Source organism: Mus caroli, chromosome 10 (assembly GCF_900094665.2).
Source record: "Mus caroli chromosome 10, CAROLI_EIJ_v1.1, whole genome shotgun sequence".
NCBI lineage: Eukaryota > Metazoa > Chordata > Mammalia > Rodentia > Muridae > Mus > Mus caroli.
In genome coordinates, this window is record NC_034579.1 from 16,860,477 (window position 1) to 16,880,341 (window position 19,865).

Genomic DNA, 19,865 nt, shown 5'->3' on the forward strand with positions numbered 1-19,865 from the left:
AGGGAAGTGGGGGGCACTATGGGGGACTTTTGGGATAGCATTGGAAATGTAACTGAGGAAAATATGTAATAAAAATATTAAAAATTAAAAAATAAAAAAAGAAAGGAGTATAAAATAAAACATGAAAAAATTAAAAAAAAACTTAAGTTAAAAATTTAGTTTCTAGTAAGAATTTCAGAAAAGGATCTGAAGTTATACAAAATGGTTCAGTTTTGATTAATTCTATGGAAAGGTAATTATATTAATCAAAATGACTTAATTCCTCTCAACTGGTACATCTCTAGCTAAGCCCACTGTGGTGGCCTAAAGATGAGTGGCTCTGCTGAGCTCACATTAGGAGAGCTCTTCCTTATCTTTGACATTTCTAGGAGAGCTTGTGCCTTAAGTCCATCGCTGACACTATGCTGTTAGCTTATTTTAAAGCACAGTTTATGAACAGTGAAAATATGATTTTTTTTTTAATTTGGCGAAAGGTTGGGATAGGGTCTCGCTATGTAACCCTTACTGGTCTGTAGCTCGTTATACAGGCCAAGGTAGCCTCAAACACAGAGATCCTCTCATTTCTGCTCCAGAGAATTGTGTTAATGGTGTGTGATACCACACTCTGCTAAGAATATGAGTTTTGAAATGTTTTTTAAAAATCATTTGCTGTTAGAAGTCCTGGGATCAGGTTACAGCCAAATCTCTCTGAATGTGCTCTTTTCTCTCTACCCACAATCCTCTCCTCTTCTTCATTAAGCCACCTCTCCTAATTCTTGTTGGTGGGTCTTCTAGTTGCCACTTTCATTTTCCTCTCCAGTCATAAGTCTGGAATTAAGGACCCTCTTTTACGCTGCATATGACAGAGTGTTCTCCAGACAGTCCTGTGCATGCATTCACTAACAGCAGGACACGGAGAGGAATAGATGATCGGGCTCTTAGGAGCAGGAGCAGGCTTCATCCCCATTCCACAGGCTTCAAAACTGGGTATGTGAGCCAAGCAGATCATATTCCCAATGGCTATAAAATCTGACTATATATGTATCTCACGAAATGCTAAGTGATTCACAATGACAAATTTGTTAAATATATTGAAAAATGGAACTCTATTTTAAACATCTGGATTTATAAAATTATTAAACTTTGAAAGAACATTCTTGCATTCATTGTTTTACATTTCTGGTCCTTGGTCTTTTTCCACTAAAGACTTGTTTTGGAAAAATTGAGTAAGATCTGCTTAACAGCTTTCAAATATGGTATGAGCCAAAACAAAAAGCAGAATTAAGGGCACCATAGGATGGCTTAAAAGAAAAAAAAATTATGGTAAGATTTTGAGTGGAGATGATTTCTTGCAGTAAAATGTATATGTGTCTGAAGACCAGTTAATCTTCTCTCTGTGTGAAACTGTAAAGGGGAAAACTCATGTCTGAAAGCACATCCCATCAAAACCTCATTTCTAGTCACTAAAAACACAGAAGTGAACAAAACAGAGAAGTAGAATACAATATATACCTCTCTGGCTTTAATGGAAAAATATAGACACTGGGTGGATGAATAGGCAGGCAGGTATGCAATAGATACACAGCTTGTGGGTGTAGAGAGACAGATGATAAACAGGTTATATGCATCAGTTTCACACACATGCACACACACACACACACACACACACTTGAGCTGGCTAGTTTTTGTTGTTATTGCTTTTGTCAACTAGACTTATTTGGGGAGAAGAACTCTCATTTGAGAAACTGCTTCCAGAAAATTGGCCTTTAGCCAAGATTGTGGTATTTGTCTTGATTAGTGATGGATGGGAAAGACTCAGCTCATCATGGGCAGTGCCATTCCTAGGCTGATGGTCCTGGGTGCTATAAGAAAGCATGCCAAGCAAGCCATGAGGAGCAAGCCAGTGAACAGCATTCCTCTATAGCCTTTTCATCGGCTCCTGCCTCAGGTTCCTGTCCTGACATCACAGGATGACAGACTATGGAGTATAAATATAAGAGAAACAAGCTCTTTCCTCCCCAAGTTGCTTTTGGTCATGGTGTTTTAGCACAGCAATAGAAAACCCAACTAAAACAATAACCATGAATTGGACAGTACTTTGCAATTTCAGATAGGGCAGTCAGGGAAGGCCTCACTTTGAAAGTGGGGAAAGAATGTGGCTGCCCACTAAGAGAAAGCCATTTCAGGAAATCAATATTGTGTCCAAACAGGGAGGACTATTTGGTTTCTTTTGACTTTTGGTTCTTTACTGTGGTCACTATGGCTGATCTCTCAAGAAGAGACAAGTAGACAGAGTAAGCAGCTATTTCAACATCTAGTCAGGGAACAATGGTGGCTGAGCCAGACTGGCAGTGGTAGCTATGGTTAAAAATAGATCTCAGGAAAATGGAGAAATGGAGCAACCATTAAGAGCATTTGCTAATTCTACAGTGGACCCTGGTTTGGTTCCCTCTACCCACATGGCAGCTTACAACTGTCTATACTCTAGTTCCAGGGAACCCCAAAACCCTCTTCTGTACCCCATTGACACTACAGATGGAGGTATGCTTATATATGTGCAGACAAACACTCAAAATAAATATTTTTCAAAATCATTTCAAGTACTATGAAGATTGAATATACAATATTTACTGATAAACTGAACCTTACCTGTGATAAAAAAAAAAGAGAGAGAGCAAGTAAAATGTTTCTGATCTTAACAACTGATACTTTTCTCCTGTATTATAAATCGGGAAACATTATAACAGGAATAAATTTGGTGATTGAAATCAGGGAGTTTTCTGAAATGTTACTTTTAAACAAATAAAAAATTATCTTAAATAAAAAATTAGGTACATGAGTTGTGTGTTCCAACTGTGAAGAAAATAAATATAATCCATCAGAATTGTGTATTGGTGGCATTTAAAAGTAAGGCAAATGGATATAGTCAAATTCTTCAATCATTGGGTCTTAGGATGTCAGCATTTAGGTTTTAGATGTGGGGGACAAAGTAACTGAGTAGAGAGACTAGTCAGAGGCAAAACACAAAGGACAGTGGTGTCCTGGAAGCCAACTAAAAGATTTTTAAAAACAGGAAGTTATGAGCCTTGTAAATCATTAGCAACAGGTCAAATAAGAGCCTCCCAGACTGAGTCATTAGATTTCATAACCTGATAATCACCGTGACCTTGACCAAAACAACTTTAGTAAAGGGATGAGGTTAAAAGACTGCCAGAGAAGGTCTAGAGAGGTTGGGAGGGGCGGAATGGTAATAGGAAGAGAGAATGTACAAAATTAGTTTTAGCATGTTTGCCTATTAGCAGGAAGATGAGGTGGCTGGGAAAGAGACTTAAGGCATTTCCCTGTTGACTGACGAATTGTCTTTGAGCTCACTATAGTAAGAGATTGGCTCCACTGACTTAAGATAGGAATAGGGCAGGGGACTATGAGCTTCAGGGAAACGGTAAGAAATGAGGACCAGTCATAGTAGATATAACTAGAGTCGGTATAGTCAGACTATCGAGTGTCAATGCAAGACAGCAGCTCTTAACCTCAAAGGGAATCATTTATTCTAGAGCCAAGTTTAAGTGACTATGGGTCAAGAAACATATATCCAGGTTCTGTTTTCCTGTATGGATGCAGTTTGATGAAGTCTTATAGTAGCTGAACAAAGAAAATTGTAAATCAGAACAATTTTAACATATTTATAAGATACACCAGAGGCAGTTACAGCAAGATGGAAGACTCTTATCTATAGATTTTTAGATGCTATCTGATAACCTTCTTAGCTTTTGGATTAGGGTGAGCTAGTGGTCTGTTGAGTTAATGAATTCCAAAAAGGTTTCTATTAGTCATAGGATGTTAGTTCTGACATAGTGGTGGGCAAGGAATGGGTACCAGAGGGGGTGGGGTGGGGCTAAAGCTAGCCCAAGATAGAGATAAGGTAATTAGCTATGGATCTGCAACATTCCACAACTAGTGCAGATCTAGTAAATCAGTATTTAAAAATAAAGCCTCTTTGTAGGAATTATCATTTGCTGGAGCTATCCTCCAGTTTTTCACACACTAGTATATGTATGTCCTGTATAGACAGCAAAAATGAATTTTTCTAGGCCAAAATTTTACCAAGTGATTGATTCAATGGGAAAACAAGTAAGAGTGTTAGAGTCTATGCAAGTAGAAGTCTGAGATAAATCACAAAGTGTAAGGTGCATACAGACCAGGATACTGCAGGGTCAGTTGAAATATTAGATGTAGTTGTTTAAGAATGAAGTATTTGGGGGTAGGATTACGCATGGAAAGCTCTGGGTAATGCTACAATCAGTGAGGACACCAGAGTGAAGACTGAAGAGGCATGTAAGACAGAATATCCTCAGAGGACCAAGGTGAGTGGGTGACAGGAAATGCCAAGGCACGGGATGGATTTCCCAGGTGTTTGTTGAAAGTCATCCAGCGTACCTCAAGGAGTCAGGGTGACATGAGAGCATGTGAATGGCTATTGGGATATAAAAATGTGGGTAGCATAAGCTGATAGTGCTGCCCCAGAACTGGGGTTGGGTGGACAGGAAGCTAAGAGAACAATCCCACGGGACTGAGCATTGATGAGTAGCTGCCTGGACGTAAATGTCTTCCTCTCAATGTGGGTGTTTGTGGGTGTATAGATGTGAGGTTTCAGTATCTCAGTTTTTGGTATCATTTAATCATAATGAATATAAATTCACGTGTAGGTCATTACCAATGGCTGGCAGTTAACATACTGAGCAAAGAATCAAGGAAGACATTAACTCCTGTGAGCCTCAGTCGACAGGAATGTGAAAATAAACTCAGCTAAGGGTCAGCCTAAGAAGAAAGCAGTGCCAGGCAAGAATCCAGGCTGGGCCACAGACAGTACTGAGAATACAGGAAACGACTTCTTAGCGGTGACTGAGTTCTAGAAGGTAGTATGTGAAAGACTCAGGAACTGGACAGAGGAAATGGCTAAAGAGTGAAACAGGATGAGAGCATCCTTCTCCCTACTACGTATAGTTATTCTATGGCTTTAGTAATTTAAGCACATGGTTAGTAATTTATTAATTCAGCGACCCTAAGGGCAAGAAATACAGTGCTTTGCATAATCTTTGCATTAATAGATACCTGTCAAAGCACAACTTTTAAAAAGTACCTGGTAAATAAACCCATTTCTATTGACAGAGTCTGAAGTACAGAATCTGAAGGGTGTTTACACTGCTCCTAACTCTGATTGCTTTGGACAAATGAAGTGGGGTTTTAAATGTCCATTTAAGCTCTTCTGTGTCAACTGTTGGAAATCAAACAACTTTGTTTAGAAAGTAGTATTTGATGAGACTTCAAAGAACAGTTAGTGCTTACTGAGCACTTTCCTTGTAAGAGCTTTGTAGCCATCTTGCATTTACTCCTAATAATCCTCTAGTGGGTCTGCTACCTATCTGTGACAGATTATACTGCAGCTTAGGAGGACCGTCAAACTGGCTAAGGCCATGCAGACAGGAAATATAAATTCTGAGGTTAAAGACACATTTTCTGCATTTGTGGATGACTACTATTTTTATTTAGGTTTTTTTTTTTTGAGATTATAATACAGTTACAAAATTTCTCTGTTTCCTCCCTGCAAAACCCTACATATGCCTTCAAATTCATGGCCTCTTTTTTGCATTAATTGTTATTGCATGCATACATGTTTATGTGCATGCATACATATTTATATACATATCTAAACATATATATCCTGTTATATTTCTACACATAACATAGATATATACATATACAATATAACCTAGATATAATCTGTTTAGCTCCTATATTGCTGCTAGCACAATCACTAAAACAATCTAAACTTTTGTCTTTCTGCCCACAGATAAATGTAGTCCTCACCCCTCATCAAGGAAGTGCCTCTTTCCAACAGATGGAGACCACTACAGAAAACCACAATCAACAAAAATGCAGAGTTGTGGAGCCCAGTATCAGTGGACACATCTGACACATCTCCAAAACAATCCCCCACGTAAGGCTCAGGGAACATTGAAAAGAGATGGCAGGAAGACCACAAGAGGCAGAGGATCAGGGAGTTTGGTGTTGGACTGTGTCTCTTAGTAATATCAAAAGCGACACCCATAAGGTCTCAGCAACACGACTGCCCAAACAGAAGCTGAAGAAGGAACACACCAATGGACATACCACAGTGGTTAGGGAGAGCATGCAGGCTTCAACCCTAAACAAAAGAACTGTGGGCAACTGAGGAATTCTGGGAGTTGCTCTTCCACATGGAAGGGCACAGCACTTATCTGTCCAGTGCCAGACGCTCAGCCCTGAGAATGCATATAGCTCCCCTTTGTGTGTGTTTGGGAACACGGAAAGAGGAATGAAGGAGGGAGGAAATAAATGAAGAAGGAATGTTTGCTCTGCCTTTTAATGGAGTGATAGTAGGAGAATTACAAATAACATCTGTTGGTCTTTAATTTTAAGAGGAAGGTAAAAAGGAGTTCAAGGATTCAGACAGCACATCATACCATAAAATCAACCTCTGGCCAGAGAAGGGTAACCATTGTGGATTAATTCAAATAACTGAGTGATAGCATTTGTAAAAATTTAAATGTCAAATAAGACTTGCATTCAGTAAAAAAAAATATATAGATATCAAGTTAAAATAGGCCAGATATGGCCTATTTTCAGAAAGTTTCTAAAAGTATATTTTCTTCTTCTAAGAATTTTTAAAATATATATGAAAATAAAAACACAGTTAGGTGCTTATTATGTTTTGCCAGAATAAAGGCAGTTAGCTTTGTCACAATCTGCCATTAGAAATTAGACTTTAATAAGTTTTCCTAGGCCAAAACTTATTGTCTTCAGGTCTGTAATGAAGCTCAAATACATCCCTCAAAAGTCTTCTCTTTATGATATTACATTAGTCTGTTTTCCATGACACAATACAATGTCCAAGGTTGGCACATTATAAAGAACATGGATTTACTTAGCAGATATTTTTGAAACCTGGAAATCCAAGATTGAGAGGCCTCATTGGTTAGCGCTGTCTTGGGGTCCTGTTGACTGCATCATGTCTTGGCCAATGGCATCACAGAGGGGTATGGCACACAGGGAGACAGAACATGATGACAGAGAAATGTCAGAGCAGGAAGGGCTCACACTTGCTTCTCTGTAAGTATGCTGTTGATAGTAGCCTAAAATATTCTAGGTAATGAGAGGGATTTCGTGAGTGTAAAAATATAATTATCCAGTTTTCTATTCATTACACATGGGTTTTAATCTTGGTCTTAACACATTAGCCATGCAACTGTTGGTACTTACCAAATTTTGGCTCAATATTAGTTATGTAAGGTTACTTTTAAACTCTTTGGATCTGCTATATTTCAGGGATTTGTTTGTTTGAGACAAGGTTCTATCCAATACTGGTTGGCCTTGAATTCACCATGTAGTCAAAAATGACCTCGAACTTCTCTTCTTACCTCCAGCTCCTAAGTGCTAAAATTATAAGCATTCACCCCCACACTCAGCTGGGAATTATATTTACCCTTCACTGATGTTGGAATTGAAGCAAGCTACTTTATGTATTGGGGGTAAAATATAGTGCCTGGCATATAGTAAGCTCAAGGAGTAGGGAAAAAAAAACAAAGAAGTGGAAACCAAATTCAATGATTACCAGTGAGAAAGTATTGAAGTACTGAAATATATAGAAATCCATAATAGTAAACAAAACATAGTGTGTCAGCATACGACTGTCGTGTGGGTGTCTGTGTGTCTCTGTGTGTGAGACTGTGTGTATGTCTGTTATGTCTGTGTGTGTGACTGTGTGTATGTGTGTGTGGCTGTGTGTATGACTGTGTGTGTGATTGTGTGTATGTCTCTGTGTGAATGTGTGTGTGTGGTTGTGTACATGTCTCCGTGTGTGGCTGTGTGTATGTCTGTGTGTGTGTGATTGTGTGTATGTCTCTGTGTGTGTCTCTGTGTCTGTGTGTATGTCTGTGTGTGTGTGTGATTGTGTGTATGTCTCTGTGTGTGTCTGTGTGGGTGACTGTGTGTTGTATATGTGTGTGATTGTGTGTATGTCTCTGTGTGTGTCTGTGTGGGTGACTGTGTGTTATATGTGTGTGTGGTTGTATGTATGTCTGTGTGTGTGTGTGTCTGTGTGGGTGACTGTGTGTTGTCTGTGTGTGTGATTGTGTGTATGTTTCTGTGTGTGTCTGTGTGTGTGACTGTGTGTATGTCTGTATGTGTTTGTATGTGTGTGTGTGTGTGTGACTGTGTATGTCTGTGTGTGTCTGTGACTATGTGTGTGTGTGTGTGTGTGTGTGTGTGTGTGTGAGAGAGAGAGAGACTGTGTGTATGTCTCTCTCTGTATGTGACTGTGTGTATGGCTGTGTGTGTGTGATTGTGTGTATGTCTTTGTGTGTCTGTGTGGGTGACTGTGTGTTGTCTGTGTGTGTGATTGTGTGTATGTGTGTGACTGTGTATATGTCTGTGTGTGTGGCTGTGTGTACATCTGTGTGTGTGAGACTGTGTGTATGTCTGTATGTGTGTCTGTGTGTGTGACTGTATATATCTGTGTGTGTATGATTGGGTGTATGTCTGTGTGGGTGTCTGTGTGTATCTGTGCATGTGTATATGTGTGTTGCATATGACTGTAGTGTACATGTGTATGTGTATGTGTGTTTGTCTGTGTGTATGTCTGTAAAACCATAACAGTTAAAGACAAAGAGGCCATGAATTCCAGATGCATCAAAAAGGAGTGTTTGAAGGTAAGAAAGAGAGGGGGCATAAATGATGTAATTGTATTTTAATTTAAAATAATTTCCTTGTGTGATTAGAATTACTTTTTTATAATTTTTGTTCAAAAATAACATTGAATTTGTTCCTGGACTATATCTATCTATATCTATGTCTATATCTATACCTATACCTATATCTATATATCTATATATATATATATTGTATATTACATATATGTGCAATATATGTAGCATATGTGAATATAATAGATTATATATGTATTATGTTATATTGTATATATTACTATAACATTATGGTTAATTTCCCCCCTTGTCCCCTGTCAACCTCCATACCTCCCTAGCAGCTATTTGTTCTACATTCTTGTCTCTTTGTTTGTTCTGTGACCCATTGAGTTTAATCAGTGCTATTTGTGTGTCTTCAATGGAATAATGTTAAATCATAAAGGATAAAATTCTATAATAGAAAAAAAGTAAATATATTAGATATAATATATAAAAAATATACAAGTAAATATGTGTATAATATACACCTATGATATTAATATTTTTATAAAATATAATAATTTGTTAGTAGGTAAAATTATAACATAGTGGAACAGTACAGCACCACATTAAGTGAAGTAAGCTAGGCACAGGAGACAAACACTGCCTGCTCACTAAAGGTGGAACTGACAACTTGGAAGTAAAACAGATGTCACTGGAAGAGTAGGAGGGAATGCTTAGTCCACAGTGTTAACCAACCACAGCTGACGGGAAGTAAGTGGAATGTTCTACAGCAAAGCAGACTGAACATAGCCTCAGTAAAAAAAAAAAAAAAAAACTGCACATCCCCAAGTCACCAGAGGAGAAAAGTGTTTGGTCCCTAACACACAGGAGCCATGTCTGCAGAGATGGAAGTGCTAGCTGGCCTGACCTGGTCAATACACATTGTATACACGTGCTGAGTTATAGTAATGCATCCAGAAATAGTTACACAGTTTAAATGGGAAGTTCTATCAGGAGGGAGTGGGCCGAGTGACAACCGGGACAAGAAAGCTGTGAAGACCACATAGTGTATTGGCTGCTACGTACTCAGCGGTGGGTTCCAGAATGAGTATGTGAACATTTACAATCTATTTTTAAAAGTCCATCCAGTTGGACATGGTGGTGCACACCTTTAATCCCAGCACTTGGGAGGTAGAGGTAGACAAATCTCTGAGCTCAAGATCCGCCTGGTCTACAGAGTTCCAGGACAACGAAGATGTCCAGGTATATCTTTGACAAGACGATTCCGTTTTCTTTGGAAACTCAGTAGTGTGGTTGCTGTGTATATGGTTCTTTCGTTTTCACTTTCTGAGGAGCTCCATACAGATTTTCATGGTGGCTATATCCATGTGCACTGCCACCAACAGCCTGTGAGTCATCCACCTTCTGCATCCTCTCTGATACTGTCTTGTCCTTTTGACAGAAGCCACTCTCAGTGGGGGAAGTGAAACACCAGTGTGATTTTGATTTGTATTTTCCTAATGATCCATGATGCTGAGCACTTTCTTATGTATTCACTGGCCACTTGTATTTCCTCTTTTAAGAACTGTGTGTGCAAAGAATTTGTCCTTTGTTTAAAATCATACTTCTTGCTGTTGTTGGGACTCATATGTATTCCAGACACTAACTCTTATCAAATAAGCAGTGTGTCCATTTTTCTTTCTGTTACCACTGCACAGTTGGTTGTCTCCTTCATGGTGCAGAGGTGTCATGGTTTTATAGAACTCATTTATTTACTTCACCTTTATTCTCCATGTTTTAGGACCTTATAAACATCTTTGCCTAGCCCAACATCTTGAAGGTATCCCTTTCTCTTATCTTCAGTAGTTCCTTTGTCTTAGGTCTTATAGTTCCTTAATCTATTTTGAGGTGGGTTTTGTATCACATGAGATGAAGGAGGCTAATTTCATTCATATACATATATGTGTGTGTGTGTGTGTGTGTGTGTGTACGCACGCGTGTGTGTGCAGATATACAGTATACACATACATATATACATATATGCACATACATATACATTTATATATGTATATATATGTGTATGTATATATATATGTATGTATATATATATATATATATATATATATATATATATACATACATAAAACACACATACAGATACACATATACATACCAACATCTCACAGTGCTGTTTTTGGGAGACCTTGTCCTCTCTCTAGCATTCTCATTGCTTTTGTTAAAAATCAGTTGGTTCTGCATACAGGGATTTGTGTCTAAATATTTATTCTGTTCTGAAGTTGGTCAATGGGTCCGTTTTGTGACAATGCCATGCCGTTTGACTACTATAGTTCCATAGTGTGTTTCAATATTATATTGTAATAGTCTCGGTTTTATTGTTTTTGTTCAAGCATACATTGGGTATTCAAGGTCTTTCTTGGGTCTATCTGAGTTTCATGACTCATTTTGGCTATATAGGGAGTGTTGTTAGTAGTTAGAGGTAAATTATACTAGTGAAAGACCCACAACGTAGGACTCCCCCATGTTCTGACTCAGGAGAGGCGACACCCCAAATCACCCACAAGAAACAGTCTTGCTGCAAACTGCAAGAGGATTTTTATTCAAGAGTGCTCTTGGGCCCACAGTCATACACCACGCAGGGGTAGAGGACCGTGGAGCCCCGAGTAGCTGGGCAAGGGGGTATTTAAAGGAAGAAACCACAACTCAAGGAAGTGGGGAGGGTGTTGTTGGAAAATACCAAAGATACCAGTTAAGAGTCCCAAGGAAGTGCAAAGTCACAAGAGTCACAAGGAATACCTGGTAATTGTGCGGGTTATCTCTCAAGACAGTTTCTAAGAGCCCCTAAGGAAAGCACATTTGCATAGTGGGTTTGCAATGGGTGGAAAGTCAGGGTGACTTTCTATGAATGAACACTCTTTCAACCCAGGAAGCGGGTGGGTGGAGGAAGGAATGTCGCTATCTGTTTTATGATTAGCATACCTTGGAGCATTAAGTCACAGAGGTCACATTCTCAAGCCTGGGCCTAAAGGCCTAGAATTTTGTTTTTATGTTATACTTTTACTAGATCTACTGACCATTCTAGGTCATTTTATCATTATTGATTCTATCAAGCCACAAACATGGAACATCTTTCCATTTTTGATGGGTCCTCTGTATTTCCTTGGCTTAAAGCTTCCTGTTCACACACACTGACATCACAATAAGTTGGGACATTTCCTCATCAATATCAATAACAAGTCTTATTTATTGTGCCTTTAGAGACATTTAGGCAGTGTGGATAGTTCTTAAGTTCAAACTTTACTCTTAGTTGCCTCCCAGTTTGCTGACCATATGGTTATTATATAAAATGTTTTCAATAAGATTTTAGTGAAAAGAGGGAAGAACAGACAAAGGGAGAAAGAATAAGGAGTAAAAACTTGCTAATCTTTCTCAAAGGGCTAGATACTGTGCTAGATTCCTTATAAATAATATATATATATATGCCACGCACACTGGGAAATGCCATGCACTCTGGTCAAGTCTGCTTGACAGGCTGAAATGTCTGTAAGCACTCATGAGGAAAAGAGTTTCGGAAACTCACCTCCTGGAGCTTTGGCGTTCTCATTTACCCACATACTCATACTCTATTCCCGGGTTAGTCTGGTGTATGGAACTATGAGCTTGGAATCCGGCAGGAATGCAGTAAAGAAGTTACCTATTTAGTAACTAATTAAGCATTACAAAAGACGGAGCCAGTAGCTCAGAGCTGGTCTGCAAAATATTTACTAAGGACAGTAGCAAATCTCACCCAAACTAGGGAATACCATAAAAGAGCCAGGGAATCCCATTGAAATACAAATCTTCAGTACAGGCTACATTGCATATTAGAAGCAAGTTGGTGAATTCTCCTGACAAATGGAGATTCTCCAGATACTTAAAAGTTACACTCATATAAGAATTTAGCAAGGCCTAGGAAATAGGGGGGTGGTGATATTTCATTATTCATGAGGCCTGCTAAGAGCAGAACCCCCTGGTGCTAGTCTTCACAAGGTTCAAAGGTATAGCACTAGAGTGTGAAATCCTTGCCTGTCACAAAGCTGACCCTAGGCAGGACTGCTTTATCTTTACTGTAAACATTTACCTGGTTCCTGTAAGTCCCTTTGTAGTCATTCCTTTGTTTTGTATCAGGTAACTTCAATGTACCTTGCCTGCTGTGACTTCCGACCCCTTGTATTTTCTGTACTATATAAGACTGATGTTCACTTTGTGAGAATGCATTCAGATTCTACACAATCTCGTGTGTTGGTCTGTCTGTCAGCTGCTGACACCTTGCCCACCTGCCCCTGAGACCCGTTCCACGCAGACAAAGGGACCCAGAGGGTCTGCGGCATAGATAGATAGATAGATAGATAGATAGATAGATAGATAGATAGATAGAGATAGAGATAGAGATATGTGTGTGTGTGTAATAATCATACACATACATATATATGTTATTTATATATCTTAACCTTTGCTAAGAACATATATATATATATATGTTATATAGAATATATATATATATATATATGTTCTTAGCAAAGGTTAAGAAAACTGTATATAGTTTTCTTATAGTATACTATGTTATAGTAGTATAGTATAATATAGTTATTAGTATAGTACAGTAGTATAGTAATATGCTGGAGTTCATGTAGTTGTAAGTGGTGGAACAAGAGTAACTGTGGTCTGAGCCCACAGGACTGGAAAGTGTATGGTTTTTCCATAGCATTCTATCTTCTTTTACTCTGTTGAATAAAACGAAGTTAAAATAGTGTATTTAACAGAATATTATTGAACAGAAGTGTCCCTAGAGGAACAACCCAAGGAATTCTGATACTGTAAAGGACACTGTTAGCACGTAAATACCTTTGCTTTGAGATTTTTCATGCCAATAACCTGCTAACTACCATGAGCCTCTTGAAGAACTTGTCTGTTAAGGTGCCACACCTGAAGAGGTACATATTACAGTGGTCCTCGAAGCAGGTGTGTACACTATCAGTGTGTGTGCATGCGTGTACAGGACCATGTGTGCACATGTGGACGCAGAAGATGGCCTCAGGCATCCTTCCTTCTCCACCCCCAGCTCTTTTCTTTCTGTGTTTTTTAGACAGGATCTCGTCCTGGCTTAGAACTCTAGTAGGCTAGACTGGCTGGCCAATGGGCCTCAGGGTCTACCTCTCTCCATCTCCCTGGTGCCAGAATTGCAAGCAAATGCCATCACACTTGGATTTTTCTGCATGGGTTCTGGGGTAGAAAGCCAAGCACCCTACTCAATAAGCCATCTCCTTAGTTTCCAGGACATAGCTTTTAAGTTAGGTTTGTTTTAATATAAATTGAACACTTAAGATCATAAGCATGAACTATGAGCAGGACAAGGCTGGTCAAAGGAGAGTTATCTCACCTCTAAGCCTGAAGAACAAGGGTCTGTAGTCTGGATCCACAAGGAAACCAGGAGGCGCCTTTCTCGTTTAGATGCAAGAGCTTTTCAGAGCAACAAGTCAGATGACTATGAAGTCGTGGTCAGCTGCACTGCAATTTGTTGCCAAGATGACAAAGGACAGAAAGTACAAACAGGACGATGTAGGAGGCCTGGTAAGAAACACTGGGTGATCCCAGTGTTGCCTGGTGCTGAACTGAGTCACGTAACCCCTCTGCCTGGAAGCCCTCAATCAAGCAGGACTTCTATCGCCCACAACTGTAATTTCAAACCACAAGAGGAAACAGAACTCCCTCAAATTTTTATTTTGCTGAGGAAGTGGACGATTTAAATAAGTCTGTTTGACACATGCCTATCTGGCTTTCCAGTTCCCTTAGATTTCTTGCACGTCAGCCATAAAGCTTTTCCCTGCCTGATCCAACTGGATTTATGCATTCTGCATCTGGTATTCAGCAAACATATTTTTCTTCCTTTTTCATTGAACTTCTGCCCATCCACACACTCAGGGTCTCATTTAATAGAGGGATTATTCCCTGTGTATTTAAATACACAGGAAACAGGAAATCATCTGAAAGAACATGGTGAGCTCATGGTATATCACTTTTCCCCACAAGCCAGTTTGGAATCAGAGGCAAAGATGAGATTTTGGAACTTATAGCTCAGAGTTACTCAACCTGGGAGAATGGTTGACCTTAAGTTCCCTCTCCTGGTTCTTAACATAGTAAAAATTAAGAACATGATCCCAACCGACAGGGAAAAGATTTTCTTTTCAAAATAAAGCTCTGTGAAACTCTCAGAAGTGAGAGGGGTCTCTGTGGAGTGCTTAATCTGCATATTTAATTTCCCAACCATACTTTAGAATGAAGCACTTACAAAAATGGGTGGCTCTGAACCAACAACTCAACTCTCAACTCCTCAGTAGTTCCGAGGATCCCTGCTCTGGCTCAGAATTAGCTTTACTGGTTATTATTATTACTATTATATATTTTCTTTATTTACATTTCAAATGTTATCCCCTTTCCTAGTTTCCCCTCTGAAAACCCCCTATCGCCTCCCCCCTCCCCCTGCTCACCAACTCACCCACTCCCACTTCCTAGCCCTGGCATTCCCCTATACTGGGGCATAGAACCTTTACAGGACCAAGAGCCTCTCCTCCCATTGATGACCGACTAGGCCATCCTCTGCTACATATGCAGCTAGAGACACGAGTCCCCTCCATGTATTTTCTTTGATTGGTGGTTTAGTCCCAGGGATCTCTGGGGGTACTGGTCAGTTCATATTGTTGTTCCTCCTATGGAGCTGCAAACCCCTTCAGCTCCTTGGGTACTCTCTCTAGCTCCTTCATTGGGGATCCTGTGCTCTGCCCAATGGATGACTGTGAGCATCCACTTCTGTATTTATCAGGCACTGGCAGAGCCTGTCAGGAGACAGCTTTATCAGGTTCCTGTCAGCAAGCTCTTGTTGGCATCCACAATAGTGTCTGGGTTTTGTGGTTGTTTAAAGGGATGGATCCCCAGATGGGGCAGTCTCTGGCTGGTCATTCCTTTAGTCTCTGCTCCACACCTTGTTTCTGTAACTCCTTCCATGCATATTTTGTTCCCCCTTCTAAGAAGGATCGAAGTATCCACACTTTGGTCGTCCTTCCTTTTGAGTTTCATGTGTTTTGCAAATTGTCCTACCCATTCCTTCCCTGTGGCTGATCTCCTTCGCACTTAGACAAATCCACTGCTGTCAAACCATGGCTCAAATCTTTCCCATCAGCGTGCCCCACATGTCCTTTATGTTTTCAAATCTGTCTTCCCTTTAGTCTATTGCCAACATTTGCACTACTTGTTTATTTATTTGTGTGTTTATTTATTTATTTATTTTTGAGATAGAGTCTCCTTTGCAGCCCTGGCTAGCATGGACTTTTCTATGTTGACCAGGTTAGCTTCAAACTCAGAGATCCACCTGCCTCTGTCTCCTGAGTGCCTGGGCTACCACACCCAGCGTTTTGCATTTTTGTTTTAGTTATTTCTTTTTGAGGATATAATAGTTACATCATGTCCTCCTTCCCTTTCCTCGCTTCAAACTTTCCTATATATCTCTCTTTTCTTTTTCAAATTTATTACCTCTTTTTATTAATTATTCTTACATCTACTCATGTACACGCACACACACACACACCTAAATATGTAAGCACAACTTGCTAAGTATTATGATGTTACTTGTATGTATGTTTGCAGGGCTGACCATTGAGTATTGCATAATTTGTATTCAACTATTTCTCCATTTCCTTGGTTGCCTGTAGCTTTGAGGCCTCCTGGGCTTCCTCTAGTACACATTAGCATGGACTTTCAAACTGTTATTTCCTTGGTTTTCTTATAACATCCTTTGCCTCCTTAACCATTGTAAATTTTTTACATAGCTAAGCATCCTAGTCCACCCACTGAACCTTGAAATTATGTGTGCATGCAGTCACACGGATCCTGTGTGGGAGTGGCACTGCTTTGCATCTGTTCAGGACAGCCAGCTGTATTCAGTGGGCCAATCATCTTTTCAACTCAGGTTTTAAGGAAGTCCTGTTGGTCGCTTAGCTCTTGTAGGAGTATCCTATCATGGAAATGGCAAACTCTGCATTCACAGCTTTTTCTTTCTCCCTTGGGGGTATTTTGCTAGCACAGAGCAAGTCTTTGCTACTTAGAGCGTACTCCTCAGACCTCAGAGCAGACATGTTGTGTGGGCCTGTCAGAATAGAGAAAAGCAGTCGTTCACTTCAAATCTCCCAAGTCAGGGTTTCACATTTGAACAAAAGCCTGGGTCATTTTTTTGCACATTGAACTGTATGGAGCAAGGAACTGTTCAACTCACCTCTTCCAGTTTAGAACTAAATTTTACAAAGACTGTGCTCAATAATTGTTCTATTGATTGAAATTCACAATGCGAAACTGTTGCAGTCCTCCAGGCTGCTGGCCAAAGGGCTGAGACATATTTGTCCTGTTTACACAGTTATTATTCTGACATTCTGATGAGTTTGTTTGAAAAGGTTGAAGCAGAACAATGTCCAACAGCTTGAAGAGATCTAGATTTGAATATTACATAAGTGCTGACCAACCCAACAAAGGAAATTAAAAGCGCTTTCAGGAATGGAGACTTTTTTTTCTTCCTGTATGTGACCTTGATGGACTTAGGCTATCTAACATAAACTTAAAGCCAAGGCCAGTGCTGAAGAAGCAGCTATAGCATATTTTATTAATGACTTCTCCAAGGAAATTGTAGATTGGAAAATAAAAAAATCCTTTTGAGGCCCAGAATAAAACATTAAAAGTAGGTTAAGGAGAACATGAGAGACCTGCCCAATTCTAGTTGCAGTTTCTTAAAGCTGTATTTTGGGGAGCTAGGGAGGCAGGATTACTCCTGGCAGAGCGTGAACTATGGGGTCAAATTCCATGTACTGTGGGATCCTAGGACGTTCTGAGCCACATCTCTTATGCAATGAAAGTGTAAGATTATCATCTTCTTCATCACCACTGGTGGGTCTAATAGCCATTCGAGTGGTCACCTGCTCTTAAGCATGCTGACTCTGGAGACAGGGTCGGGCAATTGAATATTGGTTCCAATACCCTGTGCATTACTTGGGCAAGAGACTTCTATGTAAGGCATGGGTGAGTAAATAAATCATGTTCCAGACAATAGAGAAATACTTTCCCTCAGTGAAGGTTCTGTAAGGTATTCCCAAGGAGTTCGGTTAAGCAATGCTCTTTAGGTTTCTATATTGTCTGTTTACCATCAAACAAGTAAGTCTGGAGCCAGCATAATTACAAAGTTATTATATATTACCACATTTCTGTGCCTACATAAAGCCAACTAAAAATGCAGACTAGAGGCAGGAGTGTAGCTCTGTGGCTGAGCTCTTGCGTAGTATGCAAGAGGTGTAGAACAAAAGAAGATGCAGATATAGGGATGTCTTAGGTAAATGTGTGAAGTCATTACAGCCTTGGAAGTGTGTCAACATGTCCTCTGCCTCCAGAGAGCTTTGACTGGACCCTAGACCCGGAGATGGTTGATATAGTTCACACGTGCATTAGCATTCCAGAAAGCTTCCAATTGATTCTGATCTGTAGCCAAGATTAACAGCAGCTAACCCAAGGGCGTGATTGAACAGATGCATAAACCAATTAAGAAGCAAGCTGAGCAGTAATTTGAGGAAAACAGATTTTGAGACTGGAACGACCTGGAAGCAGCTGTTGCTTTTTGTGTTTCTAGGGTTGGCTTATCAGCTCTGTAGGTTCAGGATTGTGATGGTGGTCCCCTGAGGCTGGTAAGCTGAGGTGGGAAGTGGGGATTGTCCCATGACTTTCCTGGGAAGGTGGAGTAAAAGACATGTCTATATATTGCGTAGGAAAGGAGCCCATAGACCAAAGGAGCATCTTGGTGAATTAACAGACTTATCTGGGTTACTTACAGGAGCTTGGGTGACTCACAGGCAGCTGCACTCCCAGACACTTTCTTATTTGGAGTCTCTTAGGTATTTTGCATTAGATCACATATAGTTGAGGCAGGAGGGGTTGTGGTTTGAATTTCAAGTAGGTTCAGTGATGGGCCTTGTGACCAGCCCCTTCTGTAACAGAATGTTGACAGAACCATTATTATAGAGCTAGCTAGCTTCTGTTTAGTTCTGTTGATTTCAGCCATGACTGCCGACCCCATGAAAATCATGGCTGTCAAACTCAGGGGAAACAACGACACCACAATTGGACAGTTTCTTCCAGCTATTTCTATTCACAAGCACTTGATCTGACCAAAGATCAGTTACTCACAGTCTTATACTTTTCTAGGAGGAATGCCAGATATTGGGAACAAATTAACATCATAAAATTGCTTTAAAAACTAATAAATTCAGGAAGAGACCTGGGAGCTAGAGGAGGATAAATAACCTATATCGATGCTGCTGTGTTTCATAAAAAAGATGGAGAGACAGGATCCCTTCCCCTGAGGTACCAGCCATACGGTGGGTACAGTGTAGAACAGAGTTTATTTAGGGCATGGGAAAGGGGGCTGAGAAGTTTAAGAAGGGAGTAGAAGCAGAGAAAGAGAATGAGAGAGAGAGAGAGAGAGAGAGAGAGAGAGAGAGAGAGAGAGAGAGAGAGAGAGAATAGGCAGTCTGGAACAGGTGGAGAAGGTGGAGAGCAAGGGGAAGGGGGATGTGGGGAGAGAGAGAAAAGGGTCAGAGAGAAAAGAAAGTCAGAGACAATAAGAGAGTGAGGAGGGGACAATCAGCCCCCTTTATAGTAAGCCACGCCTACCTGGCTGTTGCCAGGTAACTGTGGGGCAGAGTTTAGAAAGAATGCCAACAGAAGCAATATAAGCTTTGTTTTAAGTGCTAGATATTTCCCAGACTAAACTGAAGATCAACATGTAGCTGGGGCCACACTGCAGATGAGTTAAATCAGCAGCCCTGGGGTTTGTTTTCCCTAATGGATCCAAAGAACAACCAACTTGATAAGCCAATGAGATCACCATTTTCCTCATGGGTCTCCCAAATTCCTATTGTCAGGTCATTTTAGCCTGGGATGTACATTGAGTGTATTTAGTTGTGGTAGAAACTATGTGAACATGGTTTAATCACCCAATACATATTCTTTTATAGATAGATGATAGGTAGATGATTAGATAGATAGATAGATAGATAGATAGATAGATATGGATAG

The 19,865-nt window shown here is 40.0% G+C and overlaps 1 long non-coding RNA gene across 1 annotated transcript in view; it reads right to left on the reverse strand.

Moving 5' to 3' along the window:
• LOC115032119 overlaps positions 1-14,217 on the reverse strand; it is a 48,090-nt gene extending 33,873 nt beyond the window's left edge. The window contains exon 1 of the long non-coding RNA XR_003837752.1: positions 14,140-14,217. This is a non-coding gene — a long non-coding RNA (uncharacterized LOC115032119). The remainder of the gene's footprint in view (positions 1-14,139) is intronic.
• Between the last annotated feature and the right edge of the window lie 5,648 nt (positions 14,218-19,865).